Source organism: Toxotes jaculatrix, chromosome 12 (assembly GCF_017976425.1).
Source record: "Toxotes jaculatrix isolate fToxJac2 chromosome 12, fToxJac2.pri, whole genome shotgun sequence".
Lineage (NCBI taxonomy): Eukaryota > Metazoa > Chordata > Actinopteri > Toxotidae > Toxotes > Toxotes jaculatrix.
Window position 1 is genome coordinate 7,556,359 of NC_054405.1, and position 8,270 is coordinate 7,564,628.

Consider the following 8,270-nt stretch of genomic DNA (forward strand, 5'->3'; position numbering starts at 1 on the left):
TGTCTGTGTGTGTGTCTGTGTCTGTGTCTGTACTTGCAAGTGTTGGAAGTGCAGGCGTGTCTTCAACGGCTTTGTTCTGTATCCAGGTGCATTGGAGTTTGGGTCTGGCTGAGTATTGTCAAGGCTTAGTTGTGGATGGATTCAGTACATGTGAAAGGCATTGGGGTCAGTGTAGGTTTAGAGAGTTTATGGTTGTGTCAGTGTTGTCCGTAGGTGGAAGCATATATGCAGTTGTGATCTGGACACAACTGTGTATATGTGGAAGCCTATGGGCAGATAGTGTTGGAAGTGCTGGCTGAAGTGTGTAGCTGAGTGTTGTCAGGCGTAGTTGTGGTTATTTGTCAGTGTAGGTTTTGTGTGTGTGTGTGTGTTAGTGGATTAAAAAAAAAGTTGGCTCTTGATGTAGAGGCTGTCAATAGTTGTATGTTGTTGATGGAGCTGTGTGGCTAGGTGCTGCGCTTAGGCCTGTAGGTGTGAGTCTGTGTGTGGCTGTGTCTAACAGGTTGAAGATTGGCATGAAGGTCATGGAGGAGGTCACAGTCAAAGTGGAGCTCAGGAAGGCCTCCTGTTGCATCTGGAGGTTTTCTAAAATGCAGGGTTAGACTTTTTCTTTTTTCCTGTGGCTCATGTTTAGTTTCTTTGTGCATTGTGCAGGATGGAGCAGCTGATCAAGAGGACCACGAGAGACAAGGTAAGAGCAAGCATGTTGGTCAACATTGCTCAGTCTTGGGTTTTGTTTTTGGTTTTTTTTTTTGGTTTTTTTTTACGTTTGAGGGTTCATTTATGTCTCACTGCCTCCATTTCTGTCTTTAATTCAGGAAGCATTGGATCAGAGGCAGTTGGTGTGTGTCCTGGGCCATGAAGAGGAAGCATTGTATAGAGCTTTGTCTCCTGTTGGGGTTGTGGAATGTGTTTGCAAGGCTTGATTTGTACCCAGTGGCAGATGTCTGTTTGTCTGTGCTTATTTTGTGATGTACAAACTGATTTCAAGGCTGCATGGAGTTTGGAAAATGTGCTCTGTTTAAACTCAGTGACTGGCTCCACCCTCTAGGTTAACATTTCAACCTTAGGTTTAGGACTTTTAGTTAATTCTTTGTTTAAATGGCTAGAGTCATCTGTGAGGCCTGTCAGAGTGTAAATGTAGTTGTAATATTTTGAGCTGTAGACAGCTAGTTAATATGCAGATGAAACAGCGCAGGCTGTGCTGTGTGGATGCCAGATTCTCAGGCTTTAAACTGTGAGATGTACAAGTTAGGCTTGACAGTTTTACGAGCTCTTGGTTTAAACAGACCAAACGTATGTTAGAGAGCTGTATGCTTTGGCTGTTGGCCTGTGGTATCTGGGTGCCATAGTGGAAGAGTTTAAACTGAGGTGTTGGATGCAATAGTAAGACCTATGGGTAACCGTTAGCTGTACTACTTTGACTTTAGACATGAATTAAATAGAAGTGTGTGTGTAGACAAATAGTTAATATGGAGATGAAACCACAGGCTATGCTGTGTGGATGCTAGATTCTTAGGCTTTAAACTGTGAGGTGTTAGATGCACCATTTAGACTTGGTTGAGTTTTAAAAACTCAACTCAATTTTTTTCAGTTGTTTAAACAGGCCAAACCAATGATTTTTTTTTATTTGTGTTTGCGTTGTCTTTTTTGTCTCAAGCTTGACATAACAAATAGAAAAATAGAAAAAGATGACTTGAGGTTTCAATTCCTTCATCTAGTAGCAGTGTGCATGTGGTTTAAACATTCGGCCAAACTCGCAGATGCAGGAAAGGGCCTGTCTGGGCTCGACCGTGACCACCTCCATGAAAAATAGTCATAGTTTAGTATGGCCTCAAAATATGCCAAAAAACGTCATAGTAAATTAAGGCTTCAAAATAGGCCAAAAAACGTCATAGTATAGTAAGGATTCAAAATGGGCCAAAAAAAGTCATGGTATAGCAAGGTTTCAAAATAGGCCACAAAAAAAGGCATAAAAATGATCATAGTATAGTAAGGCTTCAAAAGCTTTTTTTTGTTTTGTTTTGTTTTGTTTTGATTTTGTTTTTTTCAGAGAAAAACAAAGTCATAAAAAGTAATACTTTAGTATGGCCTCAAAATGTCATAAAAACAGTCATACTATATTAAGGCTTCAAAATGTTATCAAAAACGTCATAGTATAGTAAGGCTTAAAAATAGGCCAAAAAAGTCATACTTCAGTATGGCCTCAAAATATACCAAAAAATGTCATAGTATAGTAAGGCTTTGAAATAGGCCAAAAAAATAAGTCATACTTGTCATAAAAATGGTCATAGTATAGTATGGCCTCAAAATATGCCAAAAATGGTCATAGTATATTAAAGCTTAAAAAAAGGCCAAAAAAACATATTCTGTAGTATGGCCTCAAAATATGTCAAAAAACGTCACAGTATAGTAAGGCTTCAAAAAGGCAAAAAAAGTCATGATTTAGTATGGCCTCAAAATGGTCAAAGCATAGTAAGGCTTCAAAATAGGCCAAAAAAAGTCATACTTTAGTAAGGCCTCTAAATGTCATAAAAAAAGTCATATCGCGGTATGACGTCAAAATATGCCAAAAAAAGTCATACTTCAGTAAGGCCTCAAAATGTCATAAAAAACGTCATAGTATAGTAAGGCGTCAAAATATGCCAAAAAAAGTCATACTTTAGTAAGGTCTCAAAATGTCATAAAAAAGTCACTGTATACTTTGGCATATTTTTTATGACATTTTGAGGCCTTACTAAATTATGACTTTTTTTGGCATATTTTGACGCCTTACTATAGTTTGACGTTTTTTATGACATTTTGAGGTCAAAAATTTTTTTGACTTTTTTTGGCCAATTTTGACGCCTTAGTATACTATGAAGTTTTTTATGACATTTTGAGGTCGAAAAATATTTTGACTTTTTTTGGCCGATTTTGACGCCTTAGTATACTATGACGTTTTTATGACATTTTGAGGTCGAAAAAAATGTTGACTTTTTTTGGCCGATTTTGACGCCTTACTATACTATGACGTTTTTTATGACATTTTGAGGTCGAAAAAAATGTTGAGTTTTTTTGCCCGAAAAAAACACCATACTATACTATGACGTTTTTTATGACATTTTCAGGTCGAAAAAAATTGTGACTTTTTTTGGCAGAAAAAAACGGCATACTATATTATGACGTTTTTTATGACATTGTGAGGTCGAAAAAAAATTTGACTTTTTTTGGCCGATTTTGACGCCTTACTATACTATGATGTTTTTTATGACATTTTGAGGTCAAAAAAAATGTGGACTTTTTTTGGCCGAAAAAAACGCCATACTATACTATGACGTTTTTTATGACATTTTGAGGTCGAAAAAAAATTTGACTTTTTTTGGCTGATTTTGACGCCTTACTATACTATGACGTTTTTATGACATTTTGAGGTCGAAAAAAATGTTGACTTTTTTTGCCCGAAAAAAACACCATACTATACTATGACGTTTTTTATGACATTTTGAGGTCGAAAAAAATTGTGACTTTTGTTGGCAGAAAAAAAACGCCATACTATACTATGACGTTTTTTATGACATTTTGAGGTCGAAAAAAATTTGACTTTTTTTGGCCGATTTTGACGCCTTAGTATACTATGACGTTTTTTATGACATTTTGAGGTCGAAAAAAAATTTGACTTTTTTTGGCCGATTTTGACGCCTTAGTACACTATGACGCCATACTATACTATGACATTTTTTATGACATTTTGAGGTCAAAAAAAATGTTGAGTTTTTTTGCCCGAAAAAAACGCCATGCTATACTATGACGTTTTTTATGACATTTTGAGGTCGAAAAAAAATTTGACTTTTTTTGGCTGATTTTGACGCCTTACTATACTATGACGTTTTTTATGACATTTTGAGGTCGAAAAAAATGTTGATTTTCTTTGGCCGATTTTGACGCCTTACTATACTATGACGTTTTTTATGACATTTTGAGGTCGAAAAAAAATTTGACTTTTTTTTCCCAAAAAAAACGCCATACTATACTATGACGTTTTTTATGACATTTTGCGGTCGAAAAAAATGTTGAGTTTTTTTGGCCGAAAAAAACGCCATACTATACTATGACGTTTTTTATGACATTTTGAGGTCGAAAAAAAATTTGACTTTTTTTGGCCGAAAAAAACGCCATACTATACTATGACGTTTTTATGACATTTTGAGGTCGAAAAAAATGTTGACTTTTTTTGGCCGAAAAAACGCCATACTATACTATGACGTTTTTTTATGATATTTTGAGGTCGAAAAAAAATTTGACTTTTTTTGGCCGATTTTGACGCCTTAGTATACTATGACGTTTTTTATGACATTTTGAGGTCGAAAAAAATTTTGACTTTTTTTGCCCGAAAAAAACGCCATACTATACTATGACGTTTTTTATGACATTTTGAGGTCGAAAAAAATGTTGAGTTTTTTTGGCCGAAAAAAACGCCATACTATACTATGACGTTTTTTTATGACATTTTGAGGTCGAAAAAAATTGTGACTTTTTTTGGCCAATTTTGACGCCTTAGTATACTATGACGTTTTTTATGACATTTTGAGGTCAAAAAAATTTTTTGACTTTTTTTGGCCGAAAAAAACGCCATACTATACTATGACGTTTTTATGACATTTTGAGGTCGAAAAAAATGTTGACTTTTTTTGGCCGAAAAAACGCCATACTATACTATGATGTTTTTTTATGATATTTTGAGGTCGAAAAAAAATTTGACTTTTTTTGGCCGATTTTGACGCCTTAGTATACTATGACGTTTTTTATGACATTTTGAGGTCGAAAAAATTTTTGACTTTTTTTGCCCGAAAAAAACGCCATACTATACTATGACGTTTTTTATGACATTTTGAGGTCGAAAAAAATGTTGAGTTTTTTTGGCCGAAAAAAACGCCATACTATACTATGACGTTTTTTATGACATTTTGAGGTCGAAAAAAAATGTGACTTTTTTTGGCCGATTTTGACGCCTTACTATACTATGACGTTTTTCATGATATTTTGAGGTCGAAAAAAAATTTGACTTTTTTTGGCCGAAAAAAACGCCATACTATACTATGACGTTTTTTATGACATTTTGAGGTCGAAAAAAAATTTGACTTTTTTTGCCCGAAAAAAACGCCATACTATACTATGACGTTTTTTATGACATTTTGAGGTCGAAAAAAATTTTGACTTTTTTTGGCCAATTTTGACGCCTTAGTATACTATGACGTTTTTTATGACATTTTGAGGTAAAAAAAAAATGTTGAGTTTTTTTGGCCGAAAAAAAACGCCATACTATACTATGACGTTTTTTATGATATTTTGAGGTCGAAAAAAATGTTGACTTTTTTTGCCCGAAAAAAACGCCATACTATACTATGACGTTTTTATGACATTTTGAGGTCGAAAAAAATGTTGACTTTTTTTGGCCGAAAAAAACGCCATACTATACTATGACGTTTTTTATGACATTTTGAGGTCGAAAAAAATTTTGACATTTTTTGGCCGATTTTGACGCCTTAGTATACTATGACGTTTTTTATGACATTTTGAGGTCGAAAAAAAATTTGACTTTTTTTGGCCGAAAAAAACGCCATACTATACTATGACGTTTTTTATGACATTTTGAGGTCGAAAAAAAATGTTGACTTTTTTTGCCCGAAAAAAACGCCATACTATACTATGACGTTTTTTATGACATTTTGAGGTCGAAAAAAATTTTGACTTTTTTTGGCCGATTTTGACGCCTTAGTATACTATGACGTTTTTTATGACATTTTGAGGTCGAAAAAAATGTTGAGTTTTTTTGGCCGAAAAAAACGCCATACTTTACTATGACGTTTTTATGACATTTTGAGGTCGAAAAAAATGTTGACTTTTTTTGCCCGAAAAAAACGCCATACTGTACTATGACGTTTTTTTATGACATTTTGAGGTCAAAAAAAAATTGACTTTTTTTGCCCGAAAAAAACGCCATACTATACTATGACGTTTTTTATGACATTTTGAGGTCGAAAAAAATGTTGAGTTTTTTTGGCCGAAAAAAACGGCATACTATACTATGACGTTTTTTATGACATTTTGAGGTCGAAAAAAAAATTGACTTTTTTTGGCCGAAAAAAACGCCATACTATACTATGACGTTTTTTCTGACATTTTGAGGTCGAAAAAAAATGTGACTTTTTTTGGCCGATTTTGACGCCTTACTATACTATGACGTTTTTTATGACATTTTGAGGTCGAAAAAAATGTTGAGTTTTTTTGGCCGATTTTGACGCCTTACTATACTATGACGTTTTTTATGACATTTTGAGGTCGAAAAAAAATGTTGACTTTTTTTGGCCGAAAAAACGCCATACTATACTATGACGTTTTTTATGACATTTTGAGGTGGAAAAAAATGTTGACTTTTTTTGGCCGAAAAAAACGCCATACTATACTACGACGTTTTTTATGACATTTTGAGGTCGAAAAAAATGTTGAGTTTTTTTGGCCGAAAAAAAAGCCATACTATACTATGACGTTTTTTATGACATTTTGAGGTGGAAAAAAATTTTGACTTTTTTTGGCCGAAAAAAACGCCATACTATACTATGACGTTTTTTATGACATTTTGAGGTCGAAAAAAATGTTGACTTTTTTTGGCTGAAAAAATCGCCATACTATACTATGACGTTTTTTCTGACATTTTGAGGTCGAAAAAAAATGTGACTTTTTTTGGCCGATTTTGACGCCTTACTATACTATGACGTTTTTTATGACATTTTGAGGTCAAAAAAAAATTTGGACTTTTTTTGGCCGAAAAAAACGCCATACTATACTATGACGTTTTTTATGACATTTTGAGGTCGAAAAAAATGTTGACTTTTTTTGGCCGAAAAAAACGCCATACTATACTATGACGTTTTTTATGACATTTTGAGGTGGAAAAAAATTTTGAGTTTTTTTGGCCGAAAAAACGGCATACTATACTATGCCGTTTTTTATGACATTTTGAGGTCGAAAAAAAATGTTGACTTTTTTTGGCCGAAAAAAACGCCATACTATACTATGCCGTTTTTTATGACATTTTGAGGTCGAAAAAAAATGTTGACTTTTTTTGGCCGAAAAAAACGGCATACTATACTATGACGTTTTTTATGACATTTTGAGGTCGAAAAAAAATTGACTTTTTTTGCCCGAAAAAAACGCCATACTATACTATGACGTTTTTTCTGACATTTTGAGGTCGAAAAAAAATGTGACTTTTTTTGGCCGATTTTGACGCCTTACTATACTATGACGTTTTTTATGACATTTTGAGGTCGAAAAAAATGTTGAGTTTTTTTGGCGGAAAAAAACGCCATACTATACTATGACGTTTTTTATGACATTTTGAGGTCGAAAAAAATGTTGATTTTCTTTGGACGATTTTGACGCCTTACTATACTATGACGTTTTTTATGACATTTTGAGGTCGAAAAAAAATTTGACTTTTTTTTCCCAAAAAAAACCGCCATACTATACTATGACGTTTTTTATGACATTTTGAGGTCGAAAAAAATGTTGAGTTTTTTTGGCGGAAAAAAACGCCATACTATACTATGACGTTTTTTATGACATTTTGAGGTCGAAAAAAATGTTGATTTTCTTTGGTCGATTTTGACGCCTTACTATACTATGACGTTTTTTATGACATTTTGAGGTCAAAAAAAAATGTTGACTTTTTTTGCCCGAAAAAAACGCCATACTATACTATGACGTTTTTTCTGACATTTTGAGGTGGAAAAAAATTTTGACTTTTTTTGGCCGATTTTGACGCCTTACTATACTATGACGTTTTTTATGACATTTTGAGGTCGAAAAAAATGTTGACTTTTTTTGGCCGAAAAAAACGCCATACTATACTATGACGTTTTTTATGACATTTTGAGGTCGAAAAAAATGTTGAGTTTTTTTGGCCGAAAAATACGCCATACTATACTATGACGTTTTTTATGACATTTTGAGGTGGAAAAAAATGTTGACTTTTTTTGGCCGAAAAAAACGCCATACTATACTATGACGTTTTTTTATGACATTTTGAGGTCGAAAAAAATGTAGACTTTTTTTGTCCAAAAAAAACGCCATACTATACTATGACGTTTTTTCTGACATTTTGAGGTCGAAAAAAAATGTGACTTTTTTTTGCCGATTTTGACGCCTTACTATACTATGACGTTTTTTATGACATTTTGAGGTGGAAAAAAATTTTGACTTTTTTTGGCCGATTTTGACGCCTTACT